Source organism: Citrus sinensis, chromosome 8, assembly GCF_022201045.2.
Source record: "Citrus sinensis cultivar Valencia sweet orange chromosome 8, DVS_A1.0, whole genome shotgun sequence".
NCBI lineage: Eukaryota > Viridiplantae > Streptophyta > Magnoliopsida > Sapindales > Rutaceae > Citrus > Citrus sinensis.
The window spans coordinates 18,468,445-18,481,740 of NC_068563.1; positions in this window are offsets into that span (position 1 = coordinate 18,468,445).

A 13,296-nucleotide genomic window follows, 5' to 3' on the forward strand; every position below is an offset into this window, starting at 1 on the left:
AATCCCTAATAAAAAGAACTAAAGAAATTATAATATTATTTACACAACAATGCTAATAATAAAAATCCTAACACGAATTGACAAAGTCATTTGAAAGGGCATTTTGAGGTGACACAATGTTGACAACTTTTCAAAAGTAATATAAAGAAGATAAATTTCACTCTTATAAATTAATGAGCACAACGACTCCTCAGTTTATATAAATATTTCAAATATAAAAAGAAATGATACAATTAATATAATTTAGGAATAATGATTCATATTTAGCAAATATTTAGTCAATCAATCTTTATATTAATTTACAATCAATCTTTCTGGTTAATGCCTCGATCTGGTTAAAGGGAGGGGATAGCTCATATAACATGCTTTTGTGTGTTTGCTTGTTTAAAAAAAAATTATTGTGTTTGTTTTACTTTAAAAAAAATTATTTTTTTCTAACTAACCAGATTTTTTTAAAGATGGCAAATTAGGAAAGCAAAAGAAATGCATCATTTTCTCTATTTTGTATTTTTTTAATAAAAGTTATTTTTGTTCTTTTCTCTTCAAAAAAATTAAATTTTTTAGTCCTTCTCTCTAATAGCTTTTATTCATCCATTTTATATCATATGATTATCTGATGAATGTTACTAGACCATTCTAACACGCACACATCATGACACATGTGGGTTGTAAGTTGAAATAGCTAACATTTACATGGTGTTTGGTTGGGAGGAGAGATTGAAGGAGAGGAAAGTAATTTAAATTCTATCTTTATTTCCATTGTTTAGTTGGATAAAATATATAAGAATTTAATTTCCATTAGAATTTAATATCCATGGGTTGGAACTATATAAGTATTTGAAATATAAAAAGAAATGATACAATTAACATAATTTAGGAATAATGATTCATATTTAGCAAATATTGAGTCAATCAATTTTTATATTAATTTACAATCAATCTTTCTTAGTCAATAATTAAGATGAAGACAATCAATCAAATAAATAATTATTTTGTTTTTATCAATATTGTTTCATTCTTATCAAATAGCTTGTATCCGAAATACAAACTTTCAGAAGTATAACATTTACTCAAATGAAAACAAATCAATTTTACAATTCAATTAACTAGGCTTATGGGGGTTTTTCACGTATTGAGAGACTACAAGAAGATTGAGATTGTCATATGCTACGTCATCAATTTAAATTTGGCATTGGCTAAAAAACGCACCCTTCTTTGTAATAAGCGTCTCAAACCATTCAGTCTTACCTGAAAATTTTATAATAGAAAATTAATTAAAAGATGACATATTATTAGTATAAGAATTAGAAATAGAATTCACATGAAATTGTCCTAAATTGAAGTACCTGAAAAAACTGATAAAAATCAAGCAATAATGATGGAAATAAATCAAATGACTTATTGTCCCTATATTATTGATTTAGAAAGATTGATTATAAATCGAAATAAAGTTTAATTGACTCTATCAGTGTTAATCAATCGTTATTCTCAAATTATGTTAGTTGTATCATTTTCATTTTCATTTTTCAAGTACTTGTATGAATTGAGTTTTTGTGCTTATGTATGAGTAAGAGTGAGATTTATCTTCTTAATTTATTTCATCAGAGAAATCCGAATCGGAATCTCAATCATTTTTCATCAGAGAAATCCGATCGATGCAGGAAATCTAATGTCAACTTTTAACGGACGCGTGCTACTTGAATGTGTATATCATACCAGAATCAAGAACTCACACAACTACTAGAAAATTGAATAATTTTGAAGAATTTGGAAGCTGCTTTTGCAGGTACTTCAATTTAGGAAAAGTTCATGTTAATTCCATTTCCACTTCTTATATGAATAATATATGTCATATGTTTAAAAAAGTTTTCTATAATGAATTTCAGGCAAGATTGAATGGTTTGAGACACTTGTTACAAAGAAGGATGCACTTTTTGAGCCAAACTAGCGATGAGGTAGTTTCTGATAATTTTGTTCTTCTTGTAGTCCCTCAATATGCGAGAAATCCAAACGAGACCGGTAACTAGATAATAAATTTGATTTGTTTACAGTTAAGCAAGTGCTATGCGTCTAAAAGTTTGCATTTTGGATATAAAGTGATGTGGTACCTCAAAATGACCTTTCGTATCATTTTGTCAATAAGGAATACAAATTTTATCAGTGTAATGCTCATGGGCATGGGTTATTGATGAAAAGATTGAAGAGATAGTGCAGGTTCCGAAATATTCGAGCTTACTGAAGCCTTAATACCTTAAACAATTTTACTATTGTAAGATGAAAACTGAATTAGTTTTCCTTCTCTTATTCAATCGTTACAGAGGTGAAAATATACCTGGACATATGAACTCAGAAATGAAAGATTGTAAAGACAATATTCACTATCTGTTAGAGATCAATTTATAAGCTAGCCGTTGGAGCAAGTCAAGGTGTGATTTAATTGTGAGGACGAGGTACTGCGATCTTCTAGCCTTTTGTGCTGCTAATTTGGTTTCCTATCAATTATTGCGGTCCACGATCTATTATGTGAGTGTTTGGTTTGACTAACAATAAGATTTTATTTGTTCACATCCCTGTACATTTATATTCCTTAGAATTATATTTAAAAAATTTATTGTGTGTCAATGTGTTGATTTATTTATTTAGTTTTTGAAACCTCAACGGCAGCAGGAAATTTTATTGGAGAAATAGAGGCAAAGGGTATTACGGCCAAAAGGAAATTTTGGTGTCTGTTATTGAAAACTTAGAGATCTTGATGATTGTTTCTCCAAACTCTAGGGTATAGATGTCCTTCTCCCTTTGAGAAAAGAATACAAGTTACAACGCTAAAGGAAAGCAAATAAAACAGGAATGTAGATTGTCAATGATAAATAATAATCTTTAAGTTTAATAATTGTTACAAATATCGCATAATTGATGAACAGGAAGTAAAACCAAATTAATAGCAGTAATGAAGGGGTTGGATTAACCATTTTCCGGGAAAGCAATCAGCGCAAATATGCCCCGGCCATTTCAAGCAACATTTTAGAATATTTTAAGGTGCCTAACAGAGAAAAGTAATGGGTTCCTTGACATGATTGAGGAGAAATGACGTTGCCGGTTGCGACCTTTCGAGATAGAAAAATTTCCTTGGCAAAGTACAATAGAGACGAGTCATATTGAGAATTTACACCATTTCTAGATAAACTGTGAGTTCAAAAAATTTCGTTCCCACAATTTTGAAGTAAATGATAAAATTCACATGTTGATTCTAAAAAATCATATGTAATCTTGAAAATTCTCTACATGGTGATCCTGATCCTTCTCCATTTATTACATGATGTTGCAGTGCAAGGGACAGTATTCTTTTTCGATTGAGAATGAATATAGGGTTAAGTAAATAAAGATTGGACAACTCTAAAGTGTTAATTTTGAGTACGAATTACGCTCATGAGCTTGTACGCACCACATCTTCTAGCGTAGAGATATGATTGATAATCCTGTTAGGGAGTTAATCTCACATTTTCTGACATTAGCTAGTTCCTGTGCTAAGTAGATTAGCTTAAGGAAACCATTTGAAATCCAAAGCATCACACACATATTACTAAAGAAATTCAGCGCATACGTTAGTCGATCTATCCTTCAGAATGCAGTACTGAATTGAACTTTTTTTTTAATTGGTTGCGGAAGTACGGGTTGCATGATGATTTATGGTTAGTGGAGATGTTTTGATGGTCATTTGTATTTTGTACCCATACAATTTCTCACTGTATCCATTATCCCAGTTCGCTCTTCTTCAAAATGTACTGCAAAATTCCAGAAATGACATACGCACACGTGTATATATATAGAATAATTTTACAATAAGTGAATCTTTTACTTTAACAAAATAAGGGTTAAAGTAAGGGTCAAGATAAAAGAAAAAGACATATTAGTTGCTAAGTTTGACTCTATGGTATTAAAATTCTTTTTTAGTACTTAACAACAACAATAATAATAATTTTTTTAAAGTTAACTTAATTGTTAACTTGGAATTACGTAAAGTCATATATCATAGTTTATAATAATATTAATACATATTTATAAAATCATGATATTTATAATTTTATTTATTAAAAATCATGATATCAATTATTTATTTAATAAATTATAAACATAAATCAATTATAATTTTTTTGAAACTAAGAATTAAATAAATTTAAAAAACTTGAGCCAATAAACTATATTAAAAGATTTAATTTCAAGTTATTTATAAAATCATAAAATTTTAAGTTTACTTTCATTAAAAAATAGAACGTGCTTATTGCGTGCTTTTTCGCGTGACGTGCTTTGGCCCATCTCTAATCGCATGTGCTTTTAAAACCCGCATGCCTAAAATCTAAGCCCGACACAGCCCACGTGAGTGTCGTGCGGTGCCGCGTGCTTTGCCGAAACATGCTCGTGCCGTGCTGTGCTATACGGACACATGTTGTGCCCGTGCGGTGCTGTGCCTCTTGCCGTCCGGCCCGTTAGCCACCTCTAGGTGTAACATCGCAGGACCCTTAATTAAAAGATTACGGATTAACTGCTGTTGAATGTTGATGTTGAATTTCCACATCGATATTGGAATTTATTAGCTAAGTTATTATTATTATTTTTTTAATATTTGATTTCCATTAATTAATATGTTTTCGGTTCACATGGGAATGGATTAAAAATTCGGAAAGATGATCAATTAATTGGAGAGAGCAACCCTCCACATCAACCCCTCTATTCTCTTATAAGCAATTGGAATGAAACATCTGTGATGCTCCAAACACTACTCATATGTTCCATCTGTTGTTGCTAATTAAGACCTAGTCGAGGCTTGATATATGTACAAGTTTAAACTTTGTAAATTAATTTAAAGGTTATAACTATAAAAGTAAGGATACGAGAGTAACTTAATTAACAACAGGCGTATCTTAAAGCTTTTTTTTTTTTAAATAAAAGAACAATCTAAATGCTTAACTTGAAATATAGGGATGAAAGGAATATTTTTCTTATTAATAACAAGGATATATACTAAAAAAAAATACTCGTCTTAATGATTGGGAAAAAATTATTTTTGTATAATCACTTTTTCCATAGATCAAAATATATAGAGATAAAACTAATCTGATGTTATCATATATATGAGTCATTCTTAGGTGTTGATGCCCTCATTTTTTTGTTTTTCATGTGGATGTGCTATTAAATCATATGGTTTAATAGAGTCAGCGCAGATACACAATTTGAGGCTTATAGTTTTATAGTGAATTAAATATTGATTTTATTAAACCATGTGACTTAATAGCACATCCACATGAAAAACAAAAAAATGAGGGCATCAATACCTAAGAATGACTCATATATATGATAACATCAGATCAGTTTTATCTCTATATATATTGATCTATGGAAAAAGTGATTTTACAAAAATAATTTTTTCCCAATCATTAAGACGAGTTTTTTTTTTTTAGTATATATCCTTGTTATTAATAAGAAAAATATTCCTTTCATCCCTATATTTCAAGTTAAGCATTTAGATTGTTCTTTTATTTAAAAAAAAATGCTTTAAGATACGCCTGTTGTTAATTAAGTTACTCTCGTATCCTTACTTTTTCCATAGATCAAAATATATAGAGATAAAACTGATCTGATGTTATCATATATATGACTCATTCTTAGATGTTGATGCCCTCATTTTTTTGTTTTTCATGTGGATGTGCTATTAAATCATATGGTTTAATAAAGTCAGTGCAGATACACAATTTGAGGCTTATAGTTTTATAGTGAATTAAATATTGATTTTATTAAACCATGTGACTTAATAGCGGGTTTGCATAAAAACAAAGAATAGAGCGGCCACCTTGAGAATTTATATATATATATATATATAGAGAGAGAGAGAGAGAGAGAGAGAGAGAGAGAGAGAGAGAGAGAGAGAGAGAGAGTACTGATATAATCTTGTATTCTAAATTTATTAAAAATCAGAAAAAGCTATTAAGAGGCATATGGTTTAATAATATAATACCATTATACTATTAAAACATATGACTTAATAAGTTTTAAGACTTTAGCGAAATCCAGGATCCTAAATTCGAATATTTCTAACACACACACACACACACACACACACACACACACACACACACACACACACACACACACACACACACACACACACACACACACACACACACACACACACACACACACACACACACACACACACACACACACACACACACACACACACACATATATATATATATATATATATGCACACATTACATCTGTCCGGTTTAAACACGCATTCTGCTTAGTGCTCTTGACTAATTATCCTCAATTACCTTTTGTTTTTGGGGTGCTAATTTTAGGGACTTACCAGGTGTATTGGTTGATAAAAAGAATAAGGTCGGGCCGTAGGGTACTTATAATTAATTAAAGTACCCCACACATCCAGCAGAATAAAGTCTCAGTACCCCATTAATTTCTTCCAACAATTAACCTCGATCCTAACTTAAGTCATAAATTATTTACAATTACATTAATTAATGTTTTGCTAGATGACAAGGATATATTCGCGGATTGCTATCGACCTCTTGGACCAATTAAAGAGAGATAAGTTACAATTCAACAATTTTGGCACTTAATTATCCTATTGCCGCTGTTTCTGATGATACATGCTATTTGAAAAATATAGACGTTAATTCTAATTAGTTATGAAGATCTTGGTTCGCCTGGGAGCTGCAACAATTAGCTAACTATGTACAGAGTTTGTTTAATAATAATATTAATTCAAGAAGACAGAGAGCATAATTAATTAGACTAATATGAAAAATACCATGCAATTTTATCTTTTTCTATGGACTAATGGAATTAACACATTGACACACAATAATTTTATTAATTAAGGAAGACAAATTACATGGACACAAATTAAAAAAAATAAAATCCCTTGCATATCTCCAGAGATCTTAGTAGTTCAATTAACTAAACCAAATTTGACACACTCACAATTAATAGGTAGTAACAGTACATATTGTTTTATTTAATTAAACACAGCATAAAAGAGTAACACTGCACGAACTTAACCAATGTAATCAAGATTTCTCCCATACTGAGGAACAACAATAAAATCAAGGTTGCCGTCAATCACTTTCTCATCATCATTCAAGCTTATAAACGAAACAATGAAGCCCTCCAACCAGACGTTACCTGAAAATTTTCATATTAGAAAATTTATTCACAAAGTATATATTAAAAATAAGAATTAGAAATGAGAGGGTTGGCCTACAACTTGCGTAGGGAGTTTCCATACTCTTCAAATCAGAAAAGATCTTGCTTGCTTCAGGTGATGAACTGTAATCAAAACTCAAAAGTAAGTTGCTTTTGCTTCCTGTTCGACATAATACACACATATATAGAACGAAGGTGGGATGATCGCAGCGTCGTTAATGCATGCAGTGTATATAATGGATCAACGGCTGACGTTTCCTAAGTGCTGATCAACAGCTGAAATTTAATTAAAAGATGAGGGGATCACAGCTGTTGAATGTTGACGTTGAATTTCCTACATCAGTCGGATCTCTGACAGAAAGATTGAGTTTGATTAAAATATCCCCATGCGGACGGGGATCAAGTTTGTATCAATTAATAATAAAAATAAATAAAATAAGGGTAGAGTTGTTCACCCTCTGAATTTCAGTCTGAACACTCTAATTTGTAACAAAGAGTGAAGTCATTGACACTCTTCATTATCCTTATAAAACCCACTTTAAATAAAATTATATTTAAGGACAAATAAGAATTGAGTACATATAGAATTTTTTTCAACAAATTACTTTGTTTCGTAATTAATCCCTTTTTTTAAATTTTCTACTTATTACTTCCTATATAATTAAAATAAATTGTACAAATTTGGAATAATATATTATTCCTTTCATAGTGTTCTTGTTCATTAAATATTTCTGTACTTAACATTGTTTCAAATTATACTTTAAAATATGTGTAATTTAAATTACAGTACTGAAGTGTTTATGAAACACTAACTGTACTAACTTGGAAGTTAAGTTAATTTGGTCAACTTTTTATATAATGAAAAACCTATAATATGAAACTTAGGGTTATTTTTAGAGACCTCCCCTGAGGTTTGGTGTATTGACAGTTTGATAGAAAGTATTCACGTAATTACAGGGACCTCCCCTGACGTTACTACATGGTTAACTTGACTATTAGTGGACTGACGAAAAGCCAAAAATGCCCTGAGCCTAAAAAATGCTTTGGCAGTTAACAATTTCTTTAATGATAGTAACTACAGTTTGGCGTTAAACATCACACTAAAACACTAAAAAGTCTAAACTGATCATTTAAAAAAAATCATTGACATTACATAATATTAAAAAAAGGAGAAAAATATAAATTGACAAAATCAACAAAGCTATCAATGTAGTGAATATTTACAGCAACAATGGTTGTAAATACAGCCATTATCAAGTTAAAATCACCATTACAACCATTGCTTCTTTAACTTTCATCTCACAATTTCTTCCTTCATCATTCAACATCTCAAAAGCTCAATAATTAGTAAGCTGCTTCAATAAAACAATAAACAAACCATAATTCACTTTTCAATGCATTCAAAATACACAACCAATATTCCTTAGCCATTTAAATTGAAGCCAAAGAAGAAAAGAAAAGAAAAAAAATCTTCCTTTGTTATTCCAAGTTTCACACCACTAGCCATATGAAGAAGGCAGACTAAAGCGTAAGAAAATGCTACTGCCACAGCAAAAGTCTAGACCAATTGGGTAATGATACCTGCCATGCCAATTTCAAGGCAAGCAAAAATCAATTATCATCCCCAGACCAAAATACCAGTAAACCTACCTTTTGAATTTAAATAATAAGTAAATAAATCAAAGATTTCAACTCCTTTAAGTTTGAAATCAATTAAAATAGCCAAAAAGAAAAAAAAAATTTCGTCCAACATAACTTATCCAGCAATTTCTTCAACACATATTTTCATTCTTAATCATCACAACAATTAAAAAAGAAAAACAATGAGCCCAAGTGACTGATCTTGCCATAATGTACTCCTACCAGCAACCGAAGTCGAGCATTAGGATTTTAAGTGGTATTAAAAGGGGTGCCAATAGTCCAATTCTGACACACAAGGCAAGAAATTGCAGCACCATGGCCTCTCACAATTAAAGCATCAACGAGCAGAAATTTAAAAACAGCTAGCTTATATATCGATCTCTAACGGCTAGTGAATATTGTCTTTATAATCTATTCATTTTGAGTACATATGTTTATAAGGTCAAGATTCTGAGTTGAGTTTTTGCAGAGTATTGAATGAATGATCATAATTTATTTTTCATTTTAATCTATTGCAATCTTTTTTTTCTAATAACCATTGATTTAGTGCTCAATAAATACTCAGTTCAGCACTAAATCCTTGTCCATGTCATGTATATATTCCCCTCTGTAAAGATTCAATAGGTTAAGAAAAACTAATTTAGTTTTCATCTTATAATATCAAAATTGTTTGTGGTATCAAAGCCTAATGGCTTCAAACTTGAATATTTCTAAACCTACACTATCTCTTCAATCTTTTCATCAATCGTACCTGTTATTTTACTTATTTAAACACAGAGTAAAAGCGTACCAGTACACTTGTGAAGTCAATACTCCGCATTGTTAATAATTTAGATCTATTTTAACAAGTGTAGGCAAATTAAAACACTAGAGAAATTAATTTCCCTAATTAAGTAATCCTGAAATTACTGTTAATGATTCACTATTCATACGACATTATTCATAGTTACTGTTTTGTATGATACTGTATACAAGTTATTGTTCATAGTTACTATTTATGTCACTGCTCATTCATCCTAGATCTATCAAATACGCTACAAAAAGTAAATTGTAGAAAGTAATGCGCACATGAGATTTTTATGTGGTTCGGATCACAATTCTACATCTACGGGGCCACGCCAAGACAATAAGTAATTCATTAAGTAATGAAAAGATTATAACCTATTGAATTCTTATCAATTTCAGACTCCCTCTTTCTTTCACCTTCACCTTATTGGAGCCAACCTAGTCGACCTTGCATAGCGAGCATTATTTGTCTTCAATTACATTTGCTGCTTCCTTAAGATTCCCTCAACACAACAAACGACCCTTTCATCTAGAAGAGACCAGAGTATTAATAACAAATGTATAATAAAAGACTTGATATGAAGAAGACTCAATGAAGAAGATTAAAACATCATAGAGAGATGAAACATCATATGCAGCCAAATAGGGTTTCTTTTTGTTCTCTACTTTGGTTGCTTCTCTGATATAAAATACAACATGTCTTCTTCACCGTCTTCAATGTGTGAAATACTTTAAGGTGTAGTATTTCACCCAAACCCTATTAGAGGAGTACTATGATATACTTCCTTAAGAGTCCAATATTCCATAAGTACTTGACATTGATATACTTACCAATGTAGTAGTCATCTTTAATTGGAACTCGATTATAATGTAACCCTACTTACACACCAATTTGCTTCATTGTGCCTCCAAAAATATTCTTCAAGATTGCACAAAAACTAATCGGATTAATTCCCAAGGCTAGACAAATCCCTAATAAAAAGAAATAAAGAAATTACAATATTATTTACAATACAATGCTAATAATAAAAATCCTAACACGTATTGACAAAGTCATTTGAAAGGGCATTTTGAGGTGACACAATGTTGAAAACTTTTCAAAAGCAATATAAAAAGAAATGATACAATTAACATAATTTAGGAATAATGATTCATATTTAGCAAATATTGAGTCAATCATTCTTTATATTAATTTACAATTAATCTTTCTTAGTCAATAATTAAGATGAAGACAATCAATCAAATAAATAATTATTTTGTTTTTATCAATATTGTTTGATTCTTATCAAATGTCAACTTGTATCCGAAATACAAACTTTCAGAAGTATAACATTTACTTAAATGAAAACAAATCAATTTTAGAATTCCATTAACCAAGCTCATGAGGGTTTTTCACGTATTGAGAGACTACAAGAAGATTGAGATTGCCATACGCTACGTCATCAGTTTCTATCTGGCATTAGCTAAAAAACGCACCCTTCTTTGTAATAAGCGTCTCAAACCATTTGGTCTTACCTGAAAATTTTATAATAGAAAATTAATTAAAAGATGACATATTACTAATATAAGAATTAGAAATAGAATTCACATGAAATTGTCCAAAATTGAAGTACCTGAAAAAATTAATAAAATTCAAGCAATAATGATGGAAATAAATCAAATGACTTATTGTCCCTATATTATTGATTTAGAAAGATTGATTATAAATCGAAATAAAGTTTAATTGACTGTATCAGTGTTAATCAATCGTTATTCTCAAATTATGTTAGTTGTATCATTTTCATTTTCATTTCAAGTGCTTGTATGAATTGAGTTTTTGTGCTCATGTATGAGTAAGAGTGAGATTTATCTTCTTAATTTATTTCTAAAAATTTTCATGATATTAGACGAGTTTGAAAGTCCTTAAATTTGTGGGTTTATGCTTAGCCACCGTGTGGATGATGTGTTTCTGGAGCATGGTGGTCTAAAGGAGAGATGTGAGTTCCTTTTTTATTGTTCTTCAATTTCTTCAAAAGAAGAAGAAGAAAAAGAAGTTGTTCAACTGCATCATTAACCACCACACTTCTACCATCACAAAGGAAATGATATCAAAAGAAAAGGGGAATGAAAAGGACTCCTGAAAATTAATGTTTTCCTTGACCAGATCCATGGAATGACGTTCTAAATGAAATAATTCCATGGCAATATCAAAGGAGTGAAGATAAAATCATTGAGTGAAGATTTCCTTAAAAGTAATTGAAGGAACGACTTTCATATTGAAAGAATTCCTTGATCAAAAGAATTTATTACTTACGATTTTTTTAGTCTAAAAAGAGTGTACATGAAAATAACAAAAAGATTTCCTAGACAAATTTTAGAGGAGTACTTCCCGTTTGTTGCATGACACTTGGTTGCGACTATAGATAAAAATCAAGGAAACATGATTTTTAAAGACAAACTAGAAGTTAAAAAAAATCTTCTCCAACTTGAGGGAGAATGATAAGGATCAAACAATATTAATATAAACCAAACAATCAATCAAATGATGTCTTTATCTTAATTATTGATTAGGAAAGATCGATTAACTCAATTTTTGTTAATCAATCAATATCTCTAAATTACGTTAATCGTATGATTTCTATTTTCATCTTTCAAATACTTATATAAATGAGCATTTGTGCTCGAGAATTAATGAGATTTGTTTTCTTTAAATTGTTTCTTAAAAGTTTACAAAAGTAGCTTCCATATTCTTCAATATTATTTAAGTAGCTACCCGTTGTGTGTGTTCTTGGTTCTGGTATGATATACTTGCATGTTAAAGAAACCCGCAGTTGTTAAATGTTGACGTTGAATTTCCTACATCGATCGGATTTCTCTGCAAAAGAAAGATTGAGATTCCGATTCCGTCTGGGAAGATGGTTGACTAAAAATTTCTAAATTAAACCCTAATTAATTTCAACAGCTGTCCGTTCACTTGGATATGAATCAACAATTTTGCTGGCAATGTCAATTAATTTATTCTGTATTTCCCAACAAGCAATATAAATAAATAAATAAATTTTGTTTTGTTTTTTTTTAAGAAAATGACATCTACACCCTAAGATTTAAAAAAATAGTCACGTACACCTCCAGATTTTTAATAAGGGGTGTTAAGACCCTCTTTTGGCTATAATATTTTTTGTAAATAGTAACTAAAATTTTATCTTTAAATTTTTTTGATAAATAAAAATATAATTTAATTTGATATTAGAAAAATTTTAATATATAAAATAATTTCTAAATGTAAATTATTATATTTATTTTAATAATATATATGTATTTATTATAAAAAATTTAATAAATCTTTGGGTTAAATAGATTTTACCATTAATAAAATATATATAGTCTATTAATAATATTAAAATTATTTTATATCATATTGAAAAATAATTTAAAATTATATATTTATTTTAATATTATGTTCCATTTATTATAAATTTTAGTTTAATATAATATAAGATTGTAAATTATTAAATAGTTTTTAAAATACTAAAATTATTTTAAACTATATATCATTGCATTTAATTTATTTTTTATTCCTATTTATTATAAAACATCTGAATCAACTTTGTTGAGTTAGTAGAGGCAAATGGCATTGTTGTCAACATTTTAACAATAGATACCAAGGCTCCC